Below are 10,982 nucleotides of genomic sequence, written 5' to 3'. Positions count from 1 at the left end.
GGATTATAATATGATTAGGACATGAGGCATTTTGTACAAGATGAGTCACGTGCGGTGTCATTGGAAAAGTTATGATTTGCTGAATACGATTATCCTACCTGTGTGCATGGATCATGTTTGTATCTGAAGTTATGGATATTGACTCTGTATCTGTCTTTCAAATGTGCTTACTCTGGGTAACACCCACAACGAGCCTTTCAGGTACAACAATGAAGAAGCCAGACAGTTCATGGCTCATCAACAAAGACAATGGACCGTGGAAGAGCTTAGCCCTCCTGTGAACATTTCAGCCAGCCTATGAGTCATGGCTACTATGACTCAGCAGGGCACTCTAGGGCATATGACCAGACCACATGACAATGAACTTCATTTTGGTACCTGTATTTTTCCATAAACTGGACTGGGAACTGAGTTTGGAACAAATGGTTCCTGCCCTATGGAAAAGCTACATAAGGTGGGGTGTGACATCATCTCTTGGCCTCATTCCCCACACAAGAGAACTCCTGGAAGCACCCGAGGAACAAAGACTGAAGTGCGGGAAGTGCTGGTCCCAGGGTAAAGGGATTTCTAGGTCGTGTATGGAAACTTGGTGGACTATCATCAGTCAGGGTGAGAAATTGCTAATTCAAATTCTATCCAGATAGTATGTTAGGCTTAGTTTGAGTTTTTCGTTATATAAGTAATCTGCTTTGATCTGTTTGCTAACACTTATTGCTGGGAAATTGGCTGTTGCCTTCTCTCTCTCCTTGAGTGGCTGAGGTAAAGCACTCAGGTACCTTAGTTGGGTGCATGGCGCCACCTGCTGTCGTGTTGGGTGATAACAGGCCCTGGAGAGGCTGGCTGAATCTCCAGCAAAGCAGTGTGAGAAGGGCCAGCCCAGCTTGAGGGTTAGAGCAGCGGTCCCCAACCTTTTTGGCACTAGGGACCGGTTTCGTAGAAAAAATAATTTCCGCGGACCTGCCCCCTATCTGACCCCCACCCACTTCCTGCCCCCCCGACTGCCCGCCCCCCTCAGAATCCCCGACCCATCCTGCTCCTTGTCCCCTCACCATCCCCCAGAGACCCCCACCACCCTGGGACCCCACCCCTACTCTCTGTCCCCTGACTGCCCCAACCCCTATCCCCCACCCCCGCTGAGTCCTGACAGACCCCCCCCGGAACACCCACAGTCCAACCCCCCCGCATTCCCTGACCGCTCCCCCAACCTCTGCCCCCTCTCTGTGCCCTGACTGTCCCCAGGACTCCCTGCCCCTTAGCCAAACCCCTGGCCCCAGCCTCTTACCCCCAGCTCCCTCCTCACCCGGAGCCTCAGCGCCTCGCCCGACAGCTGCAGCGTGTCTCCGGCGGGGCCTGAGCTCCGTCCTGCTCCGAGCCACGTGGGGAGGGGGCGGGGCTGGGAGCTCCATGCCGAGCGGAGGCAGCTGAGCTCAGCCCGGAGCTTGCAGCCCCGCCCCCTCACCACGCGGCTCTGAGGGGGCGGGGCTTAGGGGCCCTGCCGGAGACACGCCGCTTGATGTGCTAGGGGTCGGTTCGCGGCCCGGTTCCTAACAGGCCGCGGACCAGTACCGGTCCGCGGCCCGGGGGTTGGGGACCCCTGGGTTAGAGGGCACAGCGGTTCCCAGACTGCCCCATGGGGGTGACAACCCATCACACCCTAAACTACACTAGTGTCAGCAGGTTTGTCACATCCTGTCCCCTTCCTTTCTCCACCCAGGATATTTCCTGCCTCCCACCATCTCTAGCAGCTCCCACCAGCGGTGAGCTCCAGCTGGGTCGCATGAACGGGTTGTTAAATTTAGAAGCCTTTTTAGAACCGGTTGTTCCAGGACAACTGGTTCTAAAAAAGCTTTTAAATTTAACAAATGCTCAGGCAGCTGTCCACCCGGCCCCCGGCCCCAGCTCACCTCCCCTTCTCCTCTGAAAGCTCCACCCTTCTTCTCCTCCCCCTTTGAGGTTGTGGGGGGCTGGATAGGGGTCGGGGCAGTCAGAGGGCAGGGTACAAGGGGGCTGAATGGGGGCAACGGTCCCGGGGGGCAGTCAGGAAGGAGCAGGGGTTGGATGAGGTGGTGGGGGGCAGTCAGGGACAGAGAGAAGGGGTGGTTGGATGGGGCAGAGGTTCCAGGGGGGCATCAAGAATGAGAGGAGGGGTTTGATGGGGCGGCAGGGGGCAGTCAGGGGACGGGGGGGATGGGTCAGGGATCCCCGGGGGGGGGTGTCAAGGAGCATGGGGGGTTGGAAGGGGCATGACCCCTGGGGGGGCATGACCCCCTCGTGAGGTGAGGAGGAGGGAACCTGTTGTTAATATTTTGGCAGCTCATCACTGGCTCCCACCCTCCTGTACATTTACTGCTTCTCTCCCTCCAAGCAGAACCCACCACCAGCTCCCTGAGAATCCCTTACCTGAGCCAGCTCCATTGCAGCCATTTCCTTCCCCCTGGGAGGAGGGGATGATTTGGGGAGAAACGTGGACGTTATTCTGTAGCCTGCTAGGGCGAGAAAGGCAATGTGAGAGAATTCAGACAGGGTTTCTGTCCTTTCCACATGTCGATTCCCCCCAGCATTGTTCCCTGCTAATGGGCATTCTAGGTTCTGCCACACTGTGAAGCACAGAGTGACCTTATCCCAGTACAGGCCTAGCCCCCTCCCACCAGGGTGTAGCCCTCTGACACATGGTGAAACCCTCCCAGCAGCAGAGTCTCTCTCTTACACTTATCAAGTTTGCGGGCGATACCAAGCTGGGAGGGGTTGCAAGGACTTTGGAGGATAGAACTGAAATTCAAAATCATCTGGACAAACTGGAGAAATGGTCTGAAGTAAATAGGATGAAATTCAATAAGGACAAATCCAAAGTACTTCATTTAGGAAGGAACACTCAGTGGCACACATACAAAATGGGAAATGACGGCTTAGGAAGGAGCACTGCGGAAAGGGATCTGGGGGTCGTAGTGGATCACAAGCGAAACAGGAGTCAACTGTGTTGCAAAAAAGCAAGTATCATTTTGGGAAGTATTAGCAGGAGTATTGTAAGCAAGACACGAGAAGAAATTCTTCCACTCTACTCCACGCTGATTAGGTCTCAACTGGAGTAATGTGTCCAGTTCTAGGGGCCACATTTCAAGAAAGATGTGGACAAATTGGAGAAAGTCCAGAGAAGGGCAACAAAAATGATTAAAGATCTAGAAAACATCACCTATGAGGGAAGATTGAAAAAAACTGGGGAAGACTCAGAGGGGACATGACCATAGGACAAGAAGCAATGGATTTAAGGCAGTTTAGGATGGAGATTAGGAAAAAAACTCCCTAACTGTCAGAGTGGTTAAGCACTGGAATAAATTGCCCAGGGAGGTTGTGGAATCTCCATCACTGGGGATATTTAAGAGCAGGCTGGACAAACACCTGTCAGAGATTGTCTAGATAATACTGAGTCCTGCCTTGAGGGCAGGGGACTGGCCTAGATGACCTCTAGAGCAGGGGTCCCCAATCCCCGGGCCGCGGACCGGTACCGGTCCGCGGCCTGCTAGGAACCGGGCCGCGAACCGACCCCTAGCACATCAAGCGGCGTGTCTCCGGCAGGGCCCCTAAGCCCCGCCCCCTCGGAGCCGCGTGGTGAGGGGTCGGGGCTGCAAGCTCCGGGCTAAGCTCAGCTGCCTCCGCTCGGCGTGGAGCTCCCAGCCCCGCCCCCTCCCCATGTGGCTCGGAGCAGGATGGAGCTCAGGCCCCGCCGGAGACACGCTGCAGCTGTCGGGCGAGGCGCTGAGGATCTGGGTGAGGAGGGAGCCGGGGGTAAGAGGCTGGGGCCAGGGGGGTTGGCTAAGGGGCAGGGAGTCCTGGGGACAGTCAGGGCACAGAGAGGGGGCGGAGGTTGGGGGAGCGGTCAGGGAATGCGGGGGGGTTGGATTGTGGGTGTTCCGGGGGGGGTCTGTCAGGACTCAGCGGGGGTGGGGGATAGGGGTTGGGGCAGTCAGGGGACAGAGAGTAGGGGTGGGGTCCCAGGGTGGTGGGGGTCTCTGGGGGATGGTGAGGGGACAAGGAGCAGGATGGGTCGGGGATTCTGAGGGGGGCGGGCAGTCGGGGGGGCAGGAAGTGGGTGGGGGTCAGATAGGGGGCAGGTCCGCGGAAATTATTTTTTCTACGAAACCGGTCCCTAGTGCCAAAAAGGTTGGGGACCGCTGCTCTAGAGGACCCTTCCAGTTCTATGATTGTAAGAACCAAAGGCCAGAGAAGAGCAGAATCAAAGGAGACACTCTGGGGATTCTCCCTGTCACTGTCCCCAAGGCAGCTCTCTCAGGTTAACTAAGTTGTTGGATGCTCCAGCCTTTATCCAGTCTCTCCTGGCAGTGCCCCCTTCATGGGCTGGGCCTAGTTTTAGCTTTTGGGAAGTGTGACCCTGGGGGTGCTGAGACTGGGCCTTCTTGCCGCAGCACATCTTGTTCCTTTCTGTGGCTCCCCAGTGAGTCCAAATGAGTAGATACTCCTCATACAGACTGTGAACATAAGAAGGGCCCACTGCATCAGAGCAATGGTCCATCTAGCTCAGTGGCCAATGCCAGGTGCTTCAGAAGGAATGAACAGAACAGGTAACCATCAAATGATCCATCCCCTGTCACCCATTCCCAGCTTCTGGCAAACAGAGGCTAGAGACACCATCCCTGCCCAGCCTGTCTGTGACACTGGCAGACGAGGTGTTAGCTCTTACACAAGCCTCTATGTCTTAGTTGAACATGGACAAACACACAGTGGAATCGGTCTGACTCAACTGTGTTAGTATTGTTAAAACAGGTATTAGGATTCTAAGAACATGTTTAGACTTTATTGAGTGCTTGTGAGTTGCTGCCTGGGTTAATATCTGACTAGTTGTATTGTGAGCCTCTGTGGCTCTGTAAATCACCACACAGGAGAGAGACTTTACCTAGGTGAAGTGCTGATTGACAGCCGAATGCATTACACCCTGCCTGGCAGGAAAGGTCCATCCACACCAGAGAGACTATTACGGCATGTTAAAGACAAAAGACTGTTGTGCTCTTGACTTCCCATTAGCTGAGTTTCCAGCTCAGAGCACATGGCAGGAAGGGGATGAAAAACCTCATACAGAAGGAACTGATTATCTGTATGCTGCTTGGACTCTGGGGGGCAAAGTTCCTAGGCATAAGCACGAGATCCCCAGCTGCTTAACCGGGGTTAGTCCTAAAGAATATGCAGAGCTTGCTTATTATAGAAGCTTCTATTACCTTTGAAATTTAAGACTGTAATTTGTCTGCATCTGGATGATTAGCTGCTGTGACAGGGCAAGGCCAGATGGCTATAGGAAAGTAGTGAGAAACAGGTATGTTAGCCCCAGGCTAAACAAATCCCTGTTACCATGGTAACCAAATGACAGTTTCTCCAGGTTAATCAAGACACCTGGGGCCAATTAACATCCTTCCAGAAAGCTGTGGAGACAGCTAGGTTGATTGGGACCCCTGAAGCCAATCAGGGGCTGGCTGAAACTAGTTAAAGAGCTCCCAGTTAGGCAGGTGGGTGTGCAGAACAGGAGCTGTGGGAGCGACTGATCAGTACACACCAGATCAGGCACAAGGAAGGAAGCCCTGAGGTAAGGGTGAAGTGGAGCCTGAGGAAGTGGGGCTGCTGAGGGGAAGTAGAACAGGGAATTGTATGTGTCCTGTTTCTAAAAGGTCAGATACCACAGCTGATACTATTAGGGTCCCTGGGCTGGAGCCTAGAGTAGAGGAGGGTCCTGGGCTCCCCCCTTTGCTGCCCTGATTAATCACTGAGACTGGGAGACAACAGAGACTGTGCAAGGGAGGGTAGCTTTGCCTCCCCTCCCTCTCTGGCTTATGATGAAAATGGCTCAGTGGGCTGTGACACTTGTCCCTAGAGAGAAGGGCTACGTGGAGGGTCACAGTGAGCCTCTGAGGCTAGCGAAATCCACCAGGAAATGCAGGGCCCATGGAGACAAGGACAGAGCTTTTTCACACTGCGTTAACTTTGTAAACAACTCTCATTTCCTTTCAAATAAATCTTAATACAGGTTATGACAGGACTGGCTACAAGTGTTGTCTTTGCTGGGAGATCCAAGCGTCATTTGACCTAAGGAAGTGACTGGTCCTTCGGGCCTGGCAGTAACCTGAACGTTGCTGTGACTCATGGGGTAAGGCAGTGGTTCTCAACCAGGGGTCTGGGGCCCCCTGGGGGGCCATGAGCAGCTTTCAGGGGGCTGCCAAGCAAGGCCGGCATTAGACTCACTGAGGCCCAGGGCAGAAAGCTGCAGTCCCAGCGCATGGGGCTGAAGTCTGGGCCCCTGAGCCCCACCCCCAGGGCTGAAGCAATGTAGCTTTGTGGGGGTCTGGGGCCCCAGGAAGTTGCCCTGTTTGCTACCCTCTAACACCAGCCCTGGCTGTGATGTTATTAATATAACCTGTGACTGTATAGTTCATTGGTGCAACCACTTATATATTTGCAGCAAATGTTGTACAACGGTTGTCGTGTAAGGTGTCTATGAAAAGGTTATAATTTGCTCCTGATGATACTACCTGTGTGGGCGTATCATTTTTGCAGTTAAAGTTATGAATATTGGCTACGTTCTTGTACATCAGTGTGTTTTGATTCTGAAGTAGCCTTAGTAAAGCATTAGGTCAGCTTCTTCAGAAAGGAATTTGCAAATCAAGTGCCCAATCAAGAAACACTTAAAGGACCTTGGGGAAACTCCAATCCACATACCCTGGTGGGCCGGGCCAGTTTCTTTACCTGCCATGTCCACGGGTCGGCCGATTGCAGCTCCCACTGGCTGCGGTCTGCCGTCGCAGGCCAATGGGAGATGCAGGAAGCGGCGCAGGCTGAAGGATGTGCTGCCTGCCACTTCCCGCTGCCTCCATTGGTCTGGAGTGACAAACTGTGGCTAGTGGGAGCTGCGATCGGGCAAACCTGCCAACATCGCAGGTAAACAAACTGTCCCAGCCTGCCAGGGTGCTTACTCTGGTGAGCCGCGTGCCAAAGGTTGCTGATCCCTAAGCTAAAATATTTAAGAGACAAGTCAGTTGAAAATATAGTGGTGCAAGAACAAAGTAACATCGCTTCCCATTGTTACACAGGGTATGGCTACACTTACGGTTTACAGCGCTGGTAGTTTGCAGCGCTGGTCATCCAGCTGTGTAGGAGCAGCGCTGGTGTGTGGCCACACTCACAGCTACCAGCGCTGGTGTGTGGCCACATTTGCAGCATTTGCAGCGCTGTTGGGAGTGCTGCATTATGGGCAGCTATCCCAGCATTCAAGTGCACCAACGTGCTTTTCAAAAGAGGGGGGTGGAGGGTGGTGTACTGTGACAGGGAACGGGGAAGATAGAGAGAGTGGATTTTTGGAGCCAACACTGTGTGTTAGCTTCCTGGATTGGAAAAATCACAAAATGTTCATGAGCCCTTAGTCTTAACTCTAATTGCAAACAGCCTGCCTCCAACACGGACTCCCCCCTGTTTCACTCACTCCCTGTGGTGTACTGTGACAGGGAGCGGGGAAGAGAGAGATTGGAAAAATCACAAAATGTTTGCGAACCCTAACAGCCTGCATCCAACACTGTTTACCCTGCCTCTCATTTGATCGTTCACAGCCAGGTACAGATAGCTCCTGTTTGCTGTGATCAGTGTTTGTTTTTATAGATAAGCAGTTCAAACGGAGCTCCAATCGGCTCCGTTCTGTTTCATTTACTCTCCCTGCCTGCCTCTCATTTGATTGTTTACAGCCAGGTACAGAACGGAGCTCCGATCGGAGCTCGTTCACAACAAAACAAAGAGAGGCTGCATAACAAAACAAAGAGAGTAATTTATAAAAGCATTCTGGGATACACCTTATTCCCTGGAGGCCAATCACAGCGCTGGTGTGTGGCAACACTTCATGACCAGCGCTGCAGCACCAGCGCTGGAATCCTTATTCCCCGAGTGAGGTGTACGGCCAGCGCTGCAGCCAGGGAGTTGCAGCGCTGGAAGTGCCCTGCAAGTGTGGCCACTTACTAATTGCAGCGCTGGTGGAGGCTTTCCAGCGCTGCAAATCGCCAGTGTAGCCATACCCTCAGCTTCTAGCTGCTGGAGGCTGCAATCCCCTGTCGTTAACATGGTTATTGGGCTGAAATCTCCCCACGGCCAGTCAGAGATAGACACGTACCTGTGTCGCTCCCCAGCTTCCGTCGCAGCGTCTCTAGGGGAAGGAGAAGATGGGAGAGGTGAGAATTCAGGCCCTCACATTAATGGAGAAATCCCCATTGCTTATTAATGGAACTGCTGTTAACGACGAGATGGTGACAGAGATCAGAGGCCGATAACGCAGCCGCTGCAGACAGAGCCAGCCCCACAGGGCTGCTCCATGGGGAAGGGCGACTCGCTGAGCTGGGCTGTGAGATGGAGCCCAGGATCAGTGACATCACTAGAGTCCCTGACTCCTTCCCAGGGTCAGGGTCGCTCTAACCAGAGGAGACGCCACCCCCAGACTCCAACTCACCTTTGAATCCCAGTAGCACCTCCTGCAGCAGGGCACTTTGCAGAGAGAAATCGCTGAGTCTCTTCTCCAGCTCCGCAAACGACGCCTCTGGCTTCCGAAATGTCCCGTCCTCCCTGCTGGGGAAAGGAGGGGTGAGAAATAGGCCTGAGCCCCAGACCCTGAGCCCAGCAACCCCCAAACTTCACAAAACCTGGATCTGAGCTTTGTAGCCTGAGACAGTCAATGTCAGGGTGAGTCACCTCAGCCCTGTGCTCCCCAGAGAGACGGGAAGTGGGGAGACACTAGAGCAAGGAACGGAGACATTGTTCAGGAGCTTTCTCAGGGACGCTCTGGTTCGGGGGGGGGGGGGGCAGAGCCACCCCCTACACTGGTTTACGGCAGTAACAAGGGGCACCAGCACGGGGATTATGTGGAAAGGGAGGAGACACAGACCAAAGAGTGGGCAGGTCCTATATGCTGACAGTGGCCACAGACAGGGCTCCAGCAGGGAATGAACGTGGGCCCTTTAATGCCAAAACCCCCCAACCCTTCAGCTGAAGCAGTAACCCTGGGGCGTCCAGCTCCTTTGGCAGAGAGGGCCACATTGCACCGTCCGTTATGGCCAGTGGCCAGGGCATCGGTTTAGGACTCTGTGCCCTGCTCCATTCACAGCAGAACACCCACTGCTCTCCATGGGACACCCACGTACGAAGAACAAGGGGGGAATCTGCCCTTAGTATGGGAAATAAATTTTAGTTCTTAGTATTTTGCCAAGTCTTTGCCTGTCACGTTCAGTGTCACTCAGGAGGAAAACAGCCCCTTCCTGGACACCCCTGTAGGGCCCTGCTGGTTCTTCCCTGTGTTTCCCTGCCTTTCCCACCCTCCTTTCCCCATTTCTCTCTCGCTTCCTGCCAGGGGGCAGCTTCCTATTCAGTGCAGTTATCAAACCTAGCAGCCCATGAGGGGGAGCGAAATGGAGCCCAGGACTTACCTGCCCCCAGTGCTCCCAGCACCCTAAAAAGGAGAGAAAGAGGAGGCCGTCAGGGGGAGTGTCCCTGGGTGGGGAGGCCTCCTGCTCTGCAGGGGTCACCATTGAGGCCTCGGGCAGTAGGGGAATTTCAGGTTTCCATTCCCAGAGCTGCTGCCCCCCTACCAGGGACTTTTCCCTGCGCAGCCCCAGCAATCCCTGCGGGCAGGTCCCACTGTGGAAATCTTCTCCCCGGGCACTTTACAGGCAGAAGATATTTCTCTGCATTGAGAATCAAATTCCCCCCAGTGCTGAGAGACCCAGAAGGCCCCTGGCCCCACTAAACCCATTAACCTGCAGTGACAGGGGCCTTGGGCCTAACTCGGGACCTCAGCATGGTGGGGGAGGGGATTTCACCCTCCAAGAGCAAATGCAGAGAGACATTTCCAGGAGAGAAGGTCTTGGGGCTGCAGCATCCAGGACTCCCAGGGCCCATCCCTGGCACCGCTGCCAGACTCACTGGGTGACCTTGGGCAGGGCTCTGCCCCTCCCTCTGCCTCACTTTCCCCATTTGTCCCATAGGGATAATGCCCCTGACCCCACTCTGTAAAGTGCTTTGGGGTCTAGGGCTCAGAAGCGCCTAGAGAAACGCTGCGTATGATCATTGCAATGACAGCCTGACCTGCAGGGGTTGGCTCAGCGGCTGCTGCCCCTTCTCTCCTCCTCTCCCGCTGAGCAGGGAAATCTCCCAGGACAGGCTGCAGACGCCCTCATCCCTTCTCTGGACAATGGCTCTCTCTAGCTCCTCCAGCCGGGACAGCAGCCGCTGCTCCTGCTCCTCCAGAAACCCTTGCAGCTCCTGCCACTCCCAGACGATCTTCTGCCTCTCGGCTTCCGTCTGTTTCTGCAACAGGGAGAGTGCGGCTCAGTAACGGGGGAACACAGAGCATAAGAACGGCCAGACTGGATCAAACCAAAGGCCCATCTAGACCGGTATCCTGTCTTCTGACAGAGGCCAATGCCAGGTGCCCCAGAGGGAATGAACAGAACAGAGAATCATCAAGTGATCCATTCCCAGCTTCTGGCAAACAGAGGCTAGGGACACCATCCCACTCATCCTGGCTAATAGCCACTGATGGACCTGTCCTCCATGCACTTCTCTAGTTCTTTTTAGAACCCTATTAGTGTCTTGGCCTTCACAACATCCCCTGGCAAGGGGTTCCACAGGTTGACTGTGTGTTGTGTGAAGAAATACTTCCTTTGTTTCTTTTAAACCTGCTGCCTATTCATTTCACTGGATGACTCCTAGTTCTTGTGTTATGAGGAGGAAATAACACTTTCTTATTTACTTTCGCCACACAAGTCATGATTTTATAGACCTCTACCATATCCCCCCTTAGTCGTGTCTTCTCCAAGGTGAACAGTCTCAGGCTTTGTCTACACTGGCACTTCTCTCCTGCCAACAAAGAGCAGCTACACTGCGCGCCTGGCAGCAGAACGGCTGTAGCGGCACAGTCATGTCGCTAAAAGCTGCGGAGTGCAGCCATAGCC

The 10,982-nt window shown here is 54.2% G+C and overlaps 1 long non-coding RNA gene across 2 annotated transcripts; it reads right to left on the bottom strand.

Moving 5' to 3' along the window:
• Positions 1–2,466: 2,466 nt before the first annotated feature.
• Positions 2,467–10,154, bottom strand: LOC123356745. 2 transcript variants are annotated; one of them, XR_006575441.1, is made up of 5 exons: positions 10,114–10,154; positions 9,456–9,478; positions 8,486–8,598; positions 8,153–8,185; positions 2,467–2,483 (listed from the first exon to the last, which is right to left on the bottom strand). It is a non-coding gene; the product is annotated as an uncharacterized LOC123356745 (long non-coding RNA). The 2 variants fall into 2 exon arrangements; XR_006575442.1 differs by having other exon boundaries at positions 2,471–2,486.
• Positions 10,155–10,982: the final 828 nt, after the last annotated feature.

Source organism: Mauremys mutica, chromosome 26 (assembly GCF_020497125.1).
Source record: "Mauremys mutica isolate MM-2020 ecotype Southern chromosome 26, ASM2049712v1, whole genome shotgun sequence".
NCBI lineage: Eukaryota > Metazoa > Chordata > Testudines > Geoemydidae > Mauremys > Mauremys mutica.
Note: the sequence above shows the minus strand (reverse complement) of the source record. Positions and strands in the feature narration are given on the sequence as shown.